Raw genomic sequence first — 20562 nt, 5'->3', positions numbered from 1 at the left:
GTAAAATGACCATGTCATCAACCAACAAACTATCATACAACTACTCCAATAGGTTGTATGTAAGCTATCTAATAGATGGTAAGAAAATAAATGTAATTGCTCTCTATTTCACCTTGGAGCTTGTGCAAAGGTTGTTGGTTAATCTACATACAAATTTGCTCTCTCTCCACATTTATTACATGCTACATCATCACTATGTCCTAGCTGGCAAATTAACCAATACCTATCTTACCACTATTGGAGATGCCCTCATAGTGGAGAGTAGCATAGACTAGTTACTAGTCTATGTTACTAGTACCTTCATAGTGGGTAGGTCATATAGTATATGCATAATTTGGCGACGAGCACTCTCTATATGTACCACCTTTTTTCTTTAATTACATCTTGTTAGTTTTGCTCCATGGCGCAATCCATTGATACTACTACTATTGAACAAATGTATACATTTTTAAAAGGCTAGAGGGCGGGGTAGTCTAGCTTGGTCCTTTTCACGAGAGGCGAGGGCCTTTGTGATTTGACGGCTCATTACTATTGGAAGGCGGGGCCTTGTGATTTGACTGCTCGTATAAATGTGCGGACGACCTGAGGAGGAGCAAAGAACCGTGCGGTATACTCAAGTTTTCCACTGGTGTACGACGGAGGAGCACGAAACACGGCAGCCTAGTGCCATATCCTCTACTCTCTACTCTTATTATATATTACTAGCAAGAGGCATTGTTCTATTGGCGATAAAGAATGGTCTAATTTGCTAGTCATCTCATTTTTAGCATTGTTCTATTCATGCCTCGCAGAGAAGGTGACACGTGCGGCGAAACACCCAAAGCAAAATAAGAAACACAGGAGCAAAAGAAGAAGGAGGATTATCACCCCAAAAAAGAAGGAAGACGCACACACAAGTCTGGGGCGCTGCTCTCACTACATGAAGGGTTGCTGGACGCGGAGTCATAACTGCTTCTTCATCGCCTCCACGACCTCCATCTCCTTGCGCGTCTCCTCCGCCAGCTTCATCATTGTGTCCATGACGTGGAATTTCTCGACGCGAGCCTTCATCATCTATTCCACGGCCGCATTACGTACCTTGATAGCAGTCGGGTGCTCGATACGGAGCTTTGCCAAGTCCGCCTTCTGTTCCATGACGAGGGCCTGCAACATCTTCATCGAGGAACTACTATTCTCATGCAGCTTCTTCCAGCCGGCGTTCTCCTCCTTCAGCAGGTCGAGCTCATCACAGAGCTTCGCGTTGTCCTCCTGAAGTTGCAGGATTTTGCCGGTCGCCTTCTTCTCTGAGGAAATGCTCTTCTTCAGCAGCATCACCATGCCGGCGGTCAACTCCCCCTACTCATTGAGCTCAGCGGGCATGTCGTCGAGGCTCTCCTTCAGCAGCTCCACCAAGTCATGGATGAACTCCTTCTGCTTATTGAGGTTCTTATTGAGCTGATCGGGCATGTCGTCGAGGGATACCGACTCCAGCGCCGCCCGCTCGGCATGTTCGCCTCCGTGTCTAGGGCGCTCCTTGGAGCCATCACCTGCCCGTGAGAGATCTTTCGAGGTCTCTGCATGGCGGCGAGCCCTCTTTTTTTCCGCAGCCTTGGTTGCCGCTCCCTTGTTACGAGTAGTTCTCGACCTACACCTCTACACACCGGCCATGGCAAGGACGGACGAAGAAGCAGGACTTACGAGGAGGAAGGTAGAGTAATTTTTGGTTAGGTAGTTCCCCTTTTTATAACCTAAGTACTAGCACTAGTACTAAAACCTGCATAGTGGGAACACGTTCAGGTTTGCTACGTACTGGTAGGTGTGAGCACGCTTGCACTTAATTGTAACACTAGTACTTTCGAATGTGATGGGAACAAGGTAAGGATTAATTGATGGTTTTTGGTTTCGAGGCCCGAAACGGCTCCCTATGAGTTTAGTGGAACATAAATTTCAAGTAGACTGCACTGCTCAAATGCGTAAATATTATGTTACTGTGAAAAATTGGCACAAAATACGAAGGAGACCAATGGAAGTACTACTAGCAACCCTTGATTTAACTACTCGCATGCGCGTAGTCAAGTAGTAATGTCTTTCTTCTGCCCTCGAATCCACTCAATTTGCATGCACTATATTAATTGACCATCAATAAAGTGAAGGACTTTACACGCGTCAAATTATCACATGGGGTAGATCTTGGTACAAAATTTCGTCCGCCCGTGTAGCCGCATGTGCGTGCGAGGGAATGAGTGCGTGCGTGGCGTGCGTGCACATCTTCGCTTCGTGCATGTACCGCCAGTGCGGCTCGGGGAGGACGAGTACATTCGTCTGGAACCAGCAGCACGTCACTGTGATAAATCCACACAAGGATGTCGCGACAACGCCTCCACATGTGCCACGTGCCCACGTGGCTTCATGAACTGTAAGAGAGACAGTGTGTAGCGTGCCATTGTGTTTTGCACATACTCGAAGTACTAGTAAGGTACACGTGCATTGCACGCGTTAGATTTTGCAACCAAATTATGAATAAATACCACACTGTAGCATGTAAGCTCTGAGTCATATATGCCTGATGTAGACCTTCGTTTAATTCTTATAGTTCATATCATTCAAAATCAATTAGTTTTTATAAAAAACCTAGGGCCTCTTTGATTCGTAGGATTTCCAAAACGCGGGAATAGGAAGAACATGGGATTAGAGTGGAATGTCATCTGGAATCCTACAGGATGGTATGAGTGTTTGATTGTGGATAGAAAAAACCCAGGATTCTTTCAAAGAGGTTTGAGTGGACGGGATGTTTCCTATGAAATCTAGTGCAAATGAATCATATGGAAAAATTCCTATGGTTTACAATCCTACGAATCAAACCACCAAGACAGGAAAAATTCCTAAGGATTAGAATCCTCCAAAATTCCTTCGAGAATCCTTTGAATCAAAGAAGCCCTTAATATATTTTATGATTCATGGAATTGTGCGTTGTAAAGCATAAAGTATAAACAAAGAATGGCAATTCAACTAGAAAAAAAGTTTGGGCAGTTACGATATGGAAGATTCTAGAACAAAGGAGAACCATTATTGTGGGTGTCTTAGCTATATATGTAATCCTATATAGAGAGGTATAGATTGATCGATGTGGGCGTGGGAAAGAGTGTGAGACCTCACTAGATATATGGATTGATCGATTTATGTGGAAAATGATGAAAGACCTAGCTACACACACACACATAGAGGAACATCGATCGTTGCACATGCATGTCAGAAATAAAGAATGCCCGATATGATGGAGACGGGATGTGTGTGTGTGTGTGCCTTCATGGGAGACCGACCTGAAGAAAAAGATTGCTTGTGTGTGATTGATAATGCCGACTGGTAGTGTGTGTGCATGCATGCACGAGAGAAAGTTAGTGGTACAATTATAAAGAGAAGACCAATGTGTGGGTGTAAAAGACTAGGTGAGGTAATAATCAATGTAAAGTTGAATTCAAATATTTGAATAAGAGATCATGATGTTTGAAACCCATGCATGCATGAATATAACGGAGATCTGCGCGGTGTGGTTGGGAAACGAGCATGTTGCAATGTACACATTGAACAAGGTCAGATTGGTTTGAATTTGAGATACCGATGGTAGACATCGTTTGGCCACATTGCATCCGTGCATGGACAAACTATTCTAATTGGAGATGATGGGTGGCTTTCGCATCACATATCTATATCGATACCCCTATATATTATATTTTATATTTTTTATATAGTGTGCGGATAAATTTAACTTTCAAAGATGGTTATTGGATGAGGCCAATCCGATGGTGCAGAGCTGGCGAATTTGAGCACTATTGGCCATTGGATATCATCTAGATTCCACCAGATTTTGCCACATGTACAATCTAGCAGACTCTGTGGTTGAACTTAAGCATAATGCACAAACCTCAAAACACAAGCACTTCTTCTTTATTCTAGAATCTTCCATATCATAATTTCCCAAATGTTTATCTACATGATTTGTTTTTACTTTATGCCCTACAACGCACAATTCCATGAATCTTAAAAAAAGATTAGCTTTCTTATAAAACTAGATGATTTTGAATGAAATGAACTATAAGAATTAAACGAACATCTACATCATGCATATATGAATCAAAGATTACATGCTATACTGTGGTATTTATTCATAATTTGGTTGCCAAATCTCATCCGTGCAATGCATGCGTACCTTACTAGTCTAAATGGTGTCTGTGTGTGTTGTGCGTGTTAAACACATTGTACGTAGTATATCATACTAGTATAAATTGTCTTTTTTTGGGTACACGTTAAGCTTGTTCTCCCGAAATTTCAAGCCGCCCCTTGTTATGCCGAAATTTCAAGCTAGCGTCTCTGTCTATCGTGCTGCAAAACTCCCGCCTCTTCAACCCGCGTCTTGTTAGCCCGAAATATTTAAGATATATCTTTGTCTCGCTGTGCTCCGACAACTCCCTCCATCTCAACCCGCGCCTTGCCATTCCAAAATTACAACGCGCGCGAAAACTCCCACCTCCTGTGAAATCCCGACATGCGAAATGCCCGTGATACCCCTGAACCGAAAGAACTGCCTCAAATCGGTGGGGGTACTTTCGTAACTAACGCCACATTTCGGACAAGTGCGTCCCTAAGCCATGGTTCCCCACACCCATCCCATCCGCCCACCCATTCGTACACCGAGGCCGGCAAAACCCATGAAGCCCCACACCCTCCTCCGTCCGCCACCCAGCCAGAGCCTCTTCCCCGATGATGTCGTCCACAACAACACCTCGACGTCCCTCATCCAGCGTACCGGATGAGGATCCGTCGTCGATCTGGTTGTCCCACCGATTCAGCCACGCGTCCTCCACCTCCAAGGAGCTGCCCCGATGTTCCCCTCGTCTTTCGTGCCACCTCCATTCCCACACCGCCGTCTTCACATGCACCACCGAAAGAGCATCATCATCACTGTTTCCTCGGATGAAGCTGCGGTCTAATTGGCGCCACCAAAGAGGTTGTACACTAATCGCCGCATTTTCTTCTTGATTCAATCTCATGGTGCTGCCAGCGCTCGGTCCCGAGCTGACACGACGCGGCTCCATCCACGCCGGCATCGCCGGCCAATTCCTCCACGGCGTCGCTCGCTCGGCAGCGATGTCCACATCAGTAGGAGCTGCTGCTGCTTTAGCTCTCTCTCACGCTGCTGCTGTGCTCTTGCTCTCGGTCCCCTGCCTGGTCTGCTCTTGCTCTTGCTCGCGCTACTGCTCTCGCTCTTGCTCGCGCTGCTTCTCTCGCTCTTGCTCTCGCTTGCGATGCTGCTCCGATTTACCTACACTTCAGTCAACTGAATCGACTTTTGGGTCAGTCGATTTTCAGGGGGTGGGGGGGCTCGCCGGAGTTAAGGAAGAACCAGCTGCAGCGGGGAGGAGGGCTCACCGGAGAGGTACCCCACTACCTATCTTAGGATTCAGGGTGGGGGCAGTGATTGCCGGCAATGGTGGGCGGTGGCGTCGGGATCGCCAGAGAAAAAGCTCGGCACGGGGGGGGGGGGGCTACAGGGATGGCCGGGGCAGTGGCGTATCGGTGGTGGGGAGTGTTTTCGGGGCGGGCGGGGCGGTGCACCGCCAGCGGCGTGCAGCAGGGGCGGCTGTTTGGCCGGTGGTGGCTGGCGGCTCAGGGGGGGTGGAGGTTCAAGATGAACTACAGACCCTTGATTTCGTATCCAACGGCTGCAAAATCGACTGACCAGAGATGAAAAAGTCAGTCGACTGACTTGTAGCCTCACCTCTAGTGCGTTCAGTTTCGACGGCAAAATTCAGTTTCGACAGTTAAGTTCAGTTTTGACAGTTAAGTTCAGAGATTAGCGGCTAATGTATACATCTAGCACTTTGTGGTTATGTATTTTACGTCATCTATTGGAGATGGTATTAGAATTCCACTCAGGTTAACGTTGTTTCTCTTGTCCTGCTTCAGCCTCGGTGTCGTACAACTCATCGAAGCTGGTCCAACGACAAAACCCTCCATCACAGCGGAGCAGTACCTCGGGCTCCATCTCCAGACGCCTAAGATCTTCCTCCCCTCCTCCGACAGCCAAGTGAGCCGGAGCATCCTCACTGGCCAACCCAATCACGCTGAAATCGACATGGATTCACCAAAGAGGTTGTACACTTCTTGTGGTTTGACTTAATCTCAACATGCTTCTTTGCATCCTATGATCTTCCAATTCTTGTGAACCAAACACCCAGATTGGCAGACATCTTGTGTTTTTAAATTCTCTGTTTTGCATGTGCATTCGTATCCTATTCTTGTCTATTTCCTATACCTGCATTGTTAGAATCCTCAAATTCAAACAAGCCCTTACACAATTACTTCTGTTACAGATATGTGTCAAAGAAAACCTTGTGTGGTTTGTCCTGCTCCTGCGGTGATGTGTTCCACCCCAGCTAAGCTGCTCCAATGATGAAAGGGTTCACCACAGCAGGGATCCGCTCTCCAGGTTGTCTTTCGCCGCCTCAGATCTTCTTCCCTGCCGCCGGTAGCCACGATAACTGGATTACCATCATCAACTGAGCAGATGACCTTGAGGACTACACGGGTCTGCAAGAGAGGTCGCACTCTTTCGTTTCTGCTTACGTTATGCATCGCTTAATATGATGACATGCTACTTTATCATCGTGTTCACCTATTAGACTCCGACTCAGGTCCAAAATTATGCTGAAACTTGAGTTTTTAAATGGTTGTGGGGTACATATTGGGGAAGCAATCAGTACTATCTGTCTACTATCTGGTTAATCTCGGGTGTCTACTATGAGTTTCATGTTGGGTGCAAATAAAACATTAAAGGAGCCATTATCTATATTTTTTAACTAAAGCTATTATCTGCCTGCTATCATTTGTTTTGGGTCTATCCACAGTTTGCTACCATCACTCTGGATTTGTGCATGCACTCCTTACATAATCTCACTATGTTTTATTCCTATGCATGTCAGTTATTATACACTATGGAACTGAACATGTAGAGCAAAAGAGAGGAGCCTTGTGTGGCAATAAGATTTCATGCGGATGTCGCTCCATGGTGGGCGCAAAGGCAGCCCCCCTCCACCCATTTTGGATCGTAATCAAGAGGAAGATAACTGTTCTGAGGGGGATTCAGAAGCAGAAGACCACTCCTATTTACCCCATCAGGTCTTTGCTCTAACTTGGCATGCTGATGTTGGTAATATCATGCATATGGTGCCTTGCATTGCTTACTATATACATCAAAGATGTCATCTGCTTAGTTTAGACATGCTATGTGTCAATGCCATCTGTTTAGTTTGTTTATCGTATATGTGAATCATGCAATGCCATCTTGTTTAGCCAGGCATCATATATGTGAATTTTGCAATGCCACCCTGGTTAGCCAGTCATCTTATATGTGAATTATATCCTGACATCATTTTTTTATTATGTGTTAAATTTGTCAACAATTTTCGTACATTAAATTACTCTTCCTATGCATCAGTCATTCGGCACGGTCTTGGAAAAATCTGGAGTGGAAACAAGGTCTTCAGAGCAGACAATGCTATCTGATGAAGCGCATGTCTTGCTGGTTACAGATAGCTCCTTAGAGGAGGATTCAGAGACAGATGACCAGTCCTATTCCCCCCCGAGGTGCATGCTCTAACTTGGCAGGGTTATGATGCTCATATCGTGCGTATGGTATCTTGCATTGCAATGTCATTTGCTTAGTTTACACATGCTTTGTGTGAATGTGTAGCGACCCGACCTCAGACGGCCAAGCCTCTGTGTATCTGTGCCATCCCTGGATCGGTATGCTGGCACACACAGTACATCAATGTATATATCAAAGTGCAATCACATGTATAAATAACGTAAAAATGATATATACCTCATAAGTCTCGGCGGAAACAAACAATCGGGTGTGGAGTCCCATCAACGCCATCGGCAGGTTGAGTGTAGATCGTAACCCTGTACCGTACTCTTACTCGTCGGAAGGAACATATCTGTAACATGAGACGTTGCAGCCGTGTAGATCAGTACATTGAATGTACCGGCAAGATCACAACATGAGAAAGCAGATGATAATACTATTCTACATGCAATATGGCTTTGTGGCTCTGTGTCTCATGTTTTTTTTTTCGTAAAAGCTGGTTTTATTTTCCCTACAACAAAGGAATATCAGGAGTCTGTACTATGGAGTTCTCTATCATGACATGGTTCCGCCAACCGATGTCTCGTACCCAAATCATCATAAGTTGCCCACCATTATGTTATCAGTCCAGTGTTGAGAGTTCCGAGATAGATCCAAGTCCAGAGGCTCAAATTGTCCGTAACCGGGGACACGACTAATCGATCAGGTTTAAACCCTCTGCAGAGGTTTGTACACTTTACCCGCAAGATTCGATCCTTCTTTTTACATTCTCGCACTTCAGGGTGTTTGAGAACAAGACGACCGAAACATGGTTTTCCAAAGAGTTCCCCTGACCACTGTCCGGTGCTCATCCAATCCTACCATAGTTCTACATCTGCTAGCACCGTCCCAGCCAGAGTCACCACTAGGGTCAACCAAGCCAGAGCCCATAGTGACTTGTGGTTGCACAGGTAAGCTTCCGGGCATGAAGTATTCTTTCGTCTCTTTGAGTCTGGGTGAAGCTTTCCGCAAGATGTCATGGTGCTTCTCCATGCATCACGGCCATCCACTAGTTTCTCCAGGGTGCCCGTCAACCGTCCTTCACCCAGTAGTGTGTATTGAATTCTTTTCTCGAGTCTTGAAGTCCTGAAGATGCAGTCCTTGCCGATGCCATGATGAATTTGTCGTCATTGATGTAGAGTCCTTCATTCTCACACCACTCTCGTGCACTCATATCAAACCCCGTCTACTATAGCGTAGCATTAAAACAATAATGTCCCGGGCTTGGTAACAGGGAGATGGGTTCCTACCTCATGCATTCTACTCAACTACAAGATTCAATAACACTACTAGAGGGATTGTTGAAAGGGTGCTACTACATGCAAATAAAACATAGGTATGAAAAACATGGTCAAAGTGAACTTGCCTGGTAAGTTGAAGAAGATAACAACGCTCTCGAAAATAACTTGATAGGACTATACGTAACTCTTCGATGAAATCTATAATAATAAACATGACATTCACATAAGAAAGCATTCTAGCAAGCAAATCTAACAATCAAAAGAAAACTCAATAAGAAAACCTAATACAAAACAAATAACACATCGAAAGAACTAATAGGGGAAAACTATAACGAACCTACTAGGAAAACCTTTTGCCTTAACTACAAAAATAGTTTTGTCCTAAGCAAAACTTAACAAAGAAAATACTAAACTAATAATTTTAACAAAAAATAAAATTTAAGTCAACTAATTTAACATAAAGTATTTTTCATAAAGTTTTACTAGCAAAAGAAAACACATAAAAAGCTAAATTAAAACTCTAATTATGCTCAAAACAAAACTAGTAAGAAAATGAAATAAAACATTTTTATTTTTCTGTAAATAAAAGTTCACCCTCTAATACTACAGAAAGAAATCTGAACTAAAATATAACAGAGGTGAAAATAAATTTTAAAATAATTAAAACAACAAAAAACAACATCAAGTTAAAAATAACTAGCATAGTGTTCTTTCCGTGAAAAACTAAATTTAATAAAATCTATAAGTACCCAAATTAATCCTACTGCTATGCAAGGTCAAAAAAAAGCAGTGGAAAAAAGAATCGCCTAAAAATATTAATTCTAGCTCATATTATAGCAGAAATACTAATCTGACTAAAACCCATATAAAACAATTTTTACAATTAAAACATGGCCTAAACTATTTTATACAGAAACTTTATGAAATTTGCAGACTAGATCAAAAAGAATCAACCAAAAATTCTAAATAACCTAAGAGCTATAATTTTTTCAAGATTGGAACTTTCTGTTTTAAAAACAGAAACAAAAATAACACAAAAAAAACTAACGGGCACTACTGGGTCGAAGGGGTGCGATCTGTAACAAACTAACGCTCAAGCAATAAGCAACAACCGCGTACAGTGTGTAACTAACAGAAACCGGTGAACCGGTTTAGGTCTAAACCGAAAAAAACAATAAACTAAAACCGATCTAACAAAAGAAACGATCTACTAAACTGATTTTTTACTGAACGAACAGGTGGCTGGGACTTACAGAAAGATGGTGCGTTGGAGTGGCACTCGGACTCCGGTGGGGCGGCGACTCCGGCGGTCGTGGGTGGCGGCAGAGGTGTCGAAGAGATGCAGTGGGGTGTGGCTCGTCCGCTGGTGGAGTCGGAGATGGTGTGCAACGACGATTGGCGATGGAACGAACCGGTGAAGCACGGCGCTCCGGGTGCTCCGGCGAAGACGGCGAGGTTGGTACGGCTTCTGTAGTTGGAAGGAGGATGCAAGACCTTGTCAAAACGATTGCAGAGATCGATAGAGGTTGTCATACAAAAAGAGAAGGCTTGCGATGGCTCACCGGCGTGGGAAAACGGCGATGAACTGCAGCTTCTGCGGCGAGATGGGAACGGTGATAGCGGACGATATAGTGGGTTTTGGCGAGGGGTTTCGAAGGAAATCGGTCGAGGATGGTCGTGGCTATTTATAGGACATATTTCTTGGGCCTGGGGTCGGCTTGGGATAGGTTTTCCACGAAGATAGGCCGCGGAGCGGCATAAATGCGTCTACGCGTATGTTTCTCTGTTTCTGTTCGTGGGAAAGAAGGAAGAGGTGGGGTCTAGCTCCAGGTGGAAGTCAACGAGGGAAAAAGTTTCCAGGAAATGAACGGGCGAGCGAAGGGAGCGTGAGGCGCTGAGGCGGGAGCTCGGCCTCGCTGGCGGCTAGCGGCTGCGGCTGGCCTGCTATGTGGGCCGGTTGGCCTGCGTGGCGGGCGTGTTTTTCTTTTTTTTTAAACAGCGAAAAAATACAAATAAACGAAATAAAAAAATACACTTTATATAGGCATATTATATATCAAAAACTTTTGAAAAATAAATCCTAATAATGAACATATTTTCAGGTACAAATAAAATCCAGAAAAATTTAGATAAAGCAAATTGTGCTACTATTACATTAAAAATGCAAATAAAATTATTTTAAATTACCAAAATGATTTCAAATCCATTTTTCTCCATTTTTAAAAATTGTGCTACTATTTCCATTTATTTATTTTTTGGAGAAAAATAATTTGACTAAAATTTCAAATAACTCCAAAAAGATTCTTTGAAACTTCCAACTCTCTTTCTGGAAGTTTTGAAGAAGTCATCTTATCTTTTATCATGAAACTCATTGAGCTGCATAAAGTTTCTGATTTGAATCATTTGCAAATAAAACTTCAAATATTTTCAAAAACCCTTTTCATTTTAAATGGAAGAAGTCATGTCATCTTCACTCTAGGGTTTTGCATTTGAAAAGAATTTGAATTCATGGAGATCAGAATGCAAAGTGAATGTTTGGGAAAGTCATTTCATTCCCTCTCATTCAACTTTCAAAAGGTTTCAAATTTCACTCAATTTCACACAATCAATCGCTCACAATCAAACAAACAATCAAACTTATTTATTTAATATAACATTCAAAAATTTAGAATTTTGGGATGTTACAAACCTACCACACTTAAAATGAATCTCGTCCTCGAGATTCAAAGAGGCAAGCAAGAAAAGGGTTAGGGTTTGGGGGTCTTCTAGGGATTCCGTTGATCGGAATGGTCTAGTGTGCTACCACACTTAAAAGCAGGGTTATGGTTCCGACAGAACTCATGTACTCCATCCTTTAGCTTGACGGTGTCGGTCTTCTCACATCTTCGGTATGATTCCTACACTAGGGCTCTTCTGTTAGGGGCATAACCTTTTTTCCTCAACATCTTGTGTCCTTTTTATCTTTGTAAGGTTCTTCCGATACTGGGTCTTCTTAGCTGACAGTTCTGTCGCCAATACTAAACAACTATCGATATCTCATGGTGGTCAACAATTTCTAGTTTCTTCTGCAGGAAAAATGGTTGGGGTTGAAATCTCACTGTATGTCCTACGGTTGGCAACGGTTTCCTGTACAGGGTTCCATCGTCCTACCATTCTATGGCTTTAAGGCTTATCGCGTCGACACTCTTTTAAGGTTTTCATGGCTCTCTGATTCTCCATCAACATATGATAGTTCATGATAGGAGTCTCCGGTATGGGGGCCAATCCATCCCGTACTTGAACCATTACTACATATGCAGACATCGAATCATGTATTCTAATACTTGGGCATACTCACAAGCATTGCAGAACTTCTCTTCTCCACGATCTGCGTTCGGGTAAATATGTATGTCCTGCAAGCCAAACAAAACCTCTATCGTTTCTTCACAACTCTTGGGTTTACGTAACCTCCTATGGAATGTCCGCTAATGAAATCACAACTTCTTCCATAATTTCTTTCTACAACAAGGTTGTGCTTGTTCCTTTTAAATCCTGGGTCCTGTGGGTTATGGCCCACTTCAACACTTGTATATCTTTAACTCATCCTTGGAGTTACTATTGTTCCATATTCCAAAGCCAATAGTACTTCATTCCTTCATACTCTTGGGGTAACCATCATAACAAAAAAACTCCAACTCATTTTGTCCAAACTCCACTCTGTGGAATACATTTTCCTTTCCATTGGTCAGGTGTCCACACAGGGTATTACCACAAAAATAAATTGTACTGGTGCATCCATAATTCATACTCTCTTCATATCAAATCCTGTATTACATCCTTAATCACTACTCAAAATTCAAATTCCAAAAGTACTTTATTACAAATGTTGCCATCCACATAGTTTGGTATGGTCAAGCATTACTTCCATCTTTATTCATTTTCCCTACTTGAAGATGCTTCAATCCCACTGGAATTGTTCGAGGTGATCCTTGAAATCATCGATCTTCCGATTCATCATGGTGGCCATCAGCTTCATCTCCGTCATCTCTGCATGTACTTCTCTCAGGTATTCCTGTGTGTGATGGACTCTTGCTTCAAGTATTTCTCCAATCTGACGTATGGCTTCCAAAGCAGCTTCACGAACAGAGTCGAAGAATGTTGCTCATGGTACACGAGAAATGAAAAAGTATTAACCCATGGTATTTGGGCAAACTCCCTTCACACGATGGAGGTGTAACTCCACGTACCAAAGCTGAAATCCATTCTCCATGAAAGGATAACCCTTGTAGACTGAATCTCCTTCAAGATGAATATGCTCCATCATGTCCTTCAGGATCTTTGGGTAATCCTGATCACTAGTCAGGGGCATGATCGTTTCCGGGCCCTTGAGAAAAGACTCGTAAAGTCTTGTCATCTGCAGGTATAAGATATAAGGGGTACTCAGGGTAATGTATGTATTTCCTTGGGTGAAATGTGATTTTTTTGGGAAAGGTTTGGGACCAGCTTGTCTATGGGTTCAAGGTTTAAGTTTGGGTGAGATAATGGGAGAGGCACTCACAATCAACAATAACTCATAACATTTCACATGAGGTTCCAACCACATCAACTTTTATTGCTTCATGAGCTATTACAATTTCCATTTCATAACTCAGCTCAACACCCCCAGAAATAAAAGTGTATTCCACATTCATTACATGCTTTATTCCAATATCAAGATCTCAACTACTCTTCTCAAGCTTTCCTCAGTCTGAACATTCTTTGGGAAAATGTCCGAGCGTGCGATGGTGATCGCATCAACCTTGGAAACACTTCCAACACACATTGTCACCTCGCCCTTAGATAGTCTCCGTTAATTCCGTAGCTTTTGTTTCGAGTTACCAATATTAGCAACTGAACCGGTATCTAATACCCAGGTGCTACTAGGAGTACTAGTAAGGTACACATCAATGACACACATATATCAAATATACTTTTGTTGAAGTTGACAGCCTTCTTATCTACCAAGTATTTGAGACAGTTCTGCTACCAGTGACCGTTCCCCTAATAGAAGCACTTTGTCTCAAGTTTTGGTTCTTGGGTTTCTTCACTGGAGCGGCAACTGGCTTGCCATTCAAGAAGTTTCCCTTCATGCCCTTGCCCTTCTTTGAAACCAGTGCTCTTGTTAACCATCAACAGTTGATGCTCCTTCTTGATTTCTACCTTTACGGCCTTAAGCACGACGAACAGCTTCGGGATTATCTTCCCTTGCATCTTATAGTTCATCACAAAACTCTAGTAGCTTGGGGATAGCAACTGGAGAACTTTTGTCAATCACTCTCATATCTGGAAGATTAACTCCCACTTGATTCAAGTGATTGAAGTACCCAGACATTCTGAGCACATGCTCACTGGCTGAGCTATTCTCCTCCATCTTGTAGGCAAAGGTCTTGTCAGAGGTCTCAACCTTTCAACACGGGCAGGAGCCTGAAATACCAATTTCAGCTCTTCGAACATCTCATATGTTCCATGGCGTTCAAAACGCTTTTTGAGCCCCGACTCTAAGCCGTAAAGCATGGCGCACTAAACTATCAGGTAGTCATCAGAACATGTCTACCAGATGTTCACAACATCCACAGACGATGCCAGAGGGGTTGGCACACTGAGTGGTGCATCAAGGATAGAAGCCTTCTATGTAGCAGTGAGGAAAATCCTCAGACGATGGGCCTAGTCCGCACAATTTCTTACAATATCTTTCAACTTAGTCTTTCTCTAGGAACGTATAAAAACAAAGAGCTAAAGCGCGAGCTATTAATCCACAACATAATTTGCAAAGACAATTTAGAGTATGTTCATGATAATTAAGTTCATCTAATCAAATTATTCAATGAATTCCCACTCAGATAGACATGCCTCTAGTCATCTAAGTGATACATGATCCGAATCAACTAGGTCGTGTCCGATCATCACGTGAGATGGACAAGTCATCAACGGTGAACATCTCCATGTTGATTGTATCTACTATATGACTCATGTTCGACCTTTCGGTTTCTCGTGTTCCGAGGCCATGTCTGTACATGCTAGGCTCATCAAGTCAACCTAAGTGTTTTGCATGTGTAAATCTGGCTTACACCCGTTGTATTCGAACGTTAGAATCTATCACACCCGATCATCATGTGGTGCTTTGAAACAACGACCCGTCGCAACGGTGCACAGTTAGGGGGAATACTTTCTTGAAATTTTAGTGAGGGATCATCTTATTTACGCTACCATCGTTCTAAGTAAATAAGATGTAAACATGACAAACATCACATGCAAATCATAAAGTGACATGATATGGCCAATATCATCTTGCGCCTTTGGTCTCCATCTTCGAGGCGCGGCATGAACACCGTCGTCACCGGCATGACACCATGATCTACATCATCATGATCTCCATCATCGTGTCTTCATGAAGTTGCCTCGCCAACTATTACTTCTACTACTATGGCTAACGGTTAGCAATATAGTAAAGTAATTACATGGCATTTTCATTAACACACATGTTGTAAATAAATTAAGACAACTCCTATGGCTCCAGCCGGTTGTCATACTCATCGACATGCAAGTCGTGATTCTTATTACAAGAACATGATCAATCTCATACATCACATATATCATTCATCACATCCTTTTGGCCATATCACATCACATAGCATACCCTGCAAAAACAAGTTAGACGTCCTCTAATTGTTGTTTCATGTTTTACGTGGCTGCTATGCGTTTCTAGCAAGAACGTTTATTACCTACGCAAAACCACAACGGTGATAAGCCAATTTCTATTTACCCTTCATAAGGGCCGTTTTCATCGAATCCGATCCGACTAAAGTGGGAGAGACAGACACCCGCCAGCCACCTTATGCATCAAGTGCATGTTAGTCGGTGGAACTAGTCTCACGTAAGCGTAGGTGTAAGGTCGGTCCAGGCCGCTTCATCCCAGAATGCCACCGGATCAAGATAATACTAGTAACGATAAGCAAATTGAACAAATCATTGCCCACAACTGCTTTGTGTTCTACTCGTGCATAGAATCTACGCATAGACCTAGCTCATGATGCCACTGTTGGGGAATGTAGCAATAATTCAAAAAAATTCCTACATGTCACCAAGATCAATCTAGGAGATACTAGCAATGAGAGAGAGGGAGTGCATCTTCATACCCTTGAAGACCGCTAAGCGGAAGCATTACAAGAACGCGGTTGGTGGAGTCATACACGCAGTGATTCAGATCGCGGTCGATTCCGATCTAAGGGCCGAACAACGGCGCCTCCGCGTTCAACACACGTACAGCCCGAGAACATCTCCTCCTTATTGATCCAACAAGGGTAGAGGAGAAGTTGAGGGAGAACTCCGAAAGCATGACGGCATGGTGGTGATGGAGCTCGTGGTTCTCCGGCAGGGCTTCGCCAAGCGCTACGGAGGAGGAGAAGGTGTAGGAGAGGGGGAGGGGCTGCGCCGGGGGAAGGGTGCGGCTGCTCTTCTCTCTCCCTCACTATATATAGGGGGAAGGGGGAGGAGGAGGTGCCCTAGGGTTTCCCTAGGGTAGGGGAGGAGGCCACAGGGGAAACCCTAGATGGGTTTGGGCGACCCCACCCCTAGGAAACTTGCCCCCCAAGCCAGGAGGGGTGGCTGCCCTAGGGGAGGCACCCCCACCTCTCCAGGTGACATGAGATGGGGTGGGAGGAGCGCTCAGCCTCTTAGTGGGCTGGCGTGCCCCCTCCGCTTGGCCCATAAGGCCCCCAACGCTTGCCGGGGCCTCCGAAACCCCTTTCGGACACGCTGGTTGTCACCCGGTACCCCCGGATCAATTTCGGACTCCAATACCCTTCATCCAATATATCAATCGTCACCTCCGGACCATTCTGGAACTCCTCGTCATGTCCGGGATCTCATTCGGGACTCCGAACAACCTTCGGTAACCACATACTATTTCCCATAACAACTCTAGCGTCACCGAACCTTAAGTGTGTAGACCCTATGGGTTCGGGAACCATGCAGACATGACCGATACATCTCTCCGGCCAATAACCAATAGCGGGATCTGGATATCCATATTGGCTCCCACATGTTCCACGATGATCTCATCGGATGAACCACGATCTCGAGGATTCAATCAATCCCGTATACAATTCCCTTTATCTATCGGTATGTTACTTGCCCGAGATTTGATCGTCGGTATCCCCATACCTCGTTCAATCTTGTTACTGGCAACTCTCTTTACTCGTTCCGTAACACATGATCCCGTGGCTAACTCCTTAGTCACATTGAGATCATTATGATGATGCATTACCGAGTGGGCCCAGAGATACCTCTCCGTCATACGGAGTGACAAATCCCAGTCTCGATTCGTGCCAACTCAACAGACACTTTCGGAGATACCTGTAGTGCACCTTTATAGCGACCCAGTTACATTGTGACGTTTGGTACACCCAAAGCATTCCTACGGTATCCGGGAGTTGCACAATCTCATGGTCTATGGAAATGATACTTGACATTAGAAAAGCTTTAGCAAACGAACTAGACGATCTTGTGCTACGCTTAAGATTGGGTCTTGTCCATCACATCGTTCTCCTAATGATGTGATCCCATTATCAATGACATCCAATGTCCATGGTCAGGAAACCATGACCATCTATTGATCAACGAGCTAGTCAACTAGAGGCTTACTAGGGACATATTATGATCTATGTATTCACACATGTATTATGGTTTCCGGTTAATACAATTATAGCATGAACAATAGACAATTATCATGAATAAGGAAATATAATAATAACCATTTTATAGTTCCAATAGTTCTTGCTCTTGCTTTTGCCTCGATAGTTGTTAGAATCATATATCCTACTAGCACAGATTGCTGCTTCCTAGAGAGGGCAGTCCGACATGAAGTCTCCAGACTTTTTGTACTTGAAACATGTGTATTCTCTGGCAAGTTTTGATTAAGATTTTGAACCCCTAGAGTTTCTTGAAATTCTTTTCTGGAACTGCCGCTCCTTGCGGAAATGTTGGAATCTTTTCATGATCAGTGTGAGATCTTTGCTGAGTTGTTCTAGATGGCATGAATCTTCTTTGGCATTTCCATCCGAGGAATCAACCACAACTTTGAGAGCATGATTTTTGCGTTGAGATGAGCCATACAGATCTCTTTTCTCTTCTTCTTGTTCCTCGTGAGTGTTCAGTCTTTCAGTGACATCAGCAGAAGTGAGGGACTTGAAATCAGGACGTTCATCAATCATCAGGACACGCGTATTGAATGGATTGTCAAGTGACCGGAGTAGTTTCTTCACAACTTCATGTTCGCTGATCTCTTTCGCGTCGAGACCTTGAAGTTCATTTGCTATATCACTGAGACGATGAAAGGTTTTCTGACAGCTTTCATTCCCAATGCACTTGAAACGATTGAATTTCGCTCAGATGGTATCCATTCGAGCTTCCTTCTGGGTTGCAACTCCTTCATTGATCTTCTCGAGGACATCCCACAAATCCTTTGCAGATTTACACTGGCGATATCGAAGAAATTGCGCCTGAGAGAGATGACCACCAATTTCATCTTTGGCTTGAGCATACAGTTGAATGAGCTTCTTTTCTTCATCGGAAGGGACTTGAGGCACAGCGAATGTGAACCCAACTTGCACCATGTTCCACATATCATCATCTATAGCACGGAGACAAATCTTCATCTTCTCCTTCTAGATGGGGCAGTCCGTCCCATTGAATATGGGAGTCCTGAGATGCGATTTGTAGTTCACTGAAGACATACTTAAACAACAATGTCTTTAGGCTAAAATGAGCAGAGTCAAGGCGTACCTTTGTGACGCCCCAATACCGGAGCATTAGATGCCTTCCAGTGTTTCCGAGATTCGTTGTGTGATTTGTTTTTGCTTGTTGCATTCATCATTGCATCATGTGCATTGCATCATGTCATCATGCAACCTGTTTTAAAACTCAACTAAATAAATTGCATGGATCTTTGGTCCATGTAAACCGAGGGAAGTCACATTGTGATTCTCTTTACAACATACCCTCCCAATATTAGGGAGCTATATCAAATATTACTTTAATTTGGAATTTATCACAACACACTTGCAAAAATAACCCCATGCCTTTTCTACTTCAAGTTTCACCTCCAAACCTTGGCAACAATTCTTTATCTCTTTTATCGAGGCTCCTCTAAAAATCCGAACATTTTTTGGACCCTCCTTTTACCTAGTCCGAGTTCAAACCCATTTGAATTAAATTCAAATGAGTTTGAATTTATACCTTTCGTTTATTCCACCTCTACTTTTTCTTGGGTCAAAGTCATTTTTGTGACACCGAGAAAATACCCTCCTACGCAAGCTCCACCCCCTAACCTCTCTTTCTTTTCGTCCTATCCCTGTTTTTTTATTTTTTTTCTCTAGACAAAGAAGAGAGCCCAGCTAGGCCTCCCAATTCGCGCGCCGGCCCATCTACTTCCCGGCCCAGCCGACCCCTTCCCAAACCTAGCGCATCTCTTCTCTCTCCCATGTCTTCCCTCGCGCCGCGAGCAGCCCCCACGCCAGACCCCCATCTCATCGATCTCCCCTGTCTCTCCTGCCTTTCCCTCTCCCTCTCCCTCTCATTCTCCTAGTGCCGCCGCACGCTTCGCATAGGGAAAGGAGCTCCCCACGCCCTTGCCCCGTCCCTGACCGCCACTTTCCCTACTCCTCCACGTGGTGCCAACCGGCGACCAAGATGAACGGGAACCGCACCAGAGCTCCTTCTCTATGCCCTCTCCTGGAGCCGCTCGCTGCTGCTGCTCTTCATTGAGGCGCAAGTCCCGCCGCGGTTGCTGCTCTGCTCCTGCCTCGCCGGTCGCCTCTGCCTCGACCCCATGTCCTCGCCTCCGGTGACTGTCGCAGCTCCATGCACCCCGACCATCCTCTTGCGTCCCTCGCGCCTCTGCCTCGCCATTACACCTCCGCATCGACCCGCCTCCTCCTTGTTAGCCCATAGCCCGATGCCTTGGATGCTCGCATCCGCGACCTTGCAGCAGGCCGCCGCCGCGCCTTCGTACGTCCTTCCATAATGATGAGCACCTGGAGATCCAGGTCCGCGGCCCTGTTGCCTTCGTTTGCGGTTGGTTTCTTTCGGCCATTTGGACATCACCTCTGTTTTGCTGCCAAGTACCTGTTTGACCACCGAACCAGGAACGCCTCTACACCCCGGCTTCTCCGTGGGCTTTTTTTCGTCGTCACTTATCACCCGAGGCCCTTGTGTTGCTTAGTTTTGGACCACCAAAACCGGCAAGATCGACTACATGGACGCCAGGTACCCTGGACCGCCAAATTCGTCTACCGCCGTCAAGTGAACAACTACCGTCGCCGAAGACCCAGGCTGCAAAGATGCCAAGTACCTCTTCGTAGCGACCTTGTACTACTACCTTCTCTGAAGAACCGTGTAACGGAACCGTCAAGTTCCACTACCATCACGAGTACCACTACCGTCGACCTTAAAGGACTCGGATTCGTCAAGTTCCTCTTCGACACTATGTACCACTACTTCCGCCCGAACTTCTATAGAACGTGTACCACAACCATCGCCGAATACCCGTCAACGACTATCAATGACCCTCCAAGTTCATCCATGATTTCTATGTACCACTACCATCGACGTGAACCACTACTTCCACTACGGCACGAGTAC

Source organism: Triticum urartu, chromosome 4 (genome assembly GCF_003073215.2).
Source record: "Triticum urartu cultivar G1812 chromosome 4, Tu2.1, whole genome shotgun sequence".
In the NCBI taxonomy this organism is placed as follows: Eukaryota; Viridiplantae; Streptophyta; class Magnoliopsida; order Poales; family Poaceae; genus Triticum; species Triticum urartu.
The sequence above is the reverse complement of the archived record's forward strand: the minus strand, read 5'-3'. Positions refer to the sequence as shown.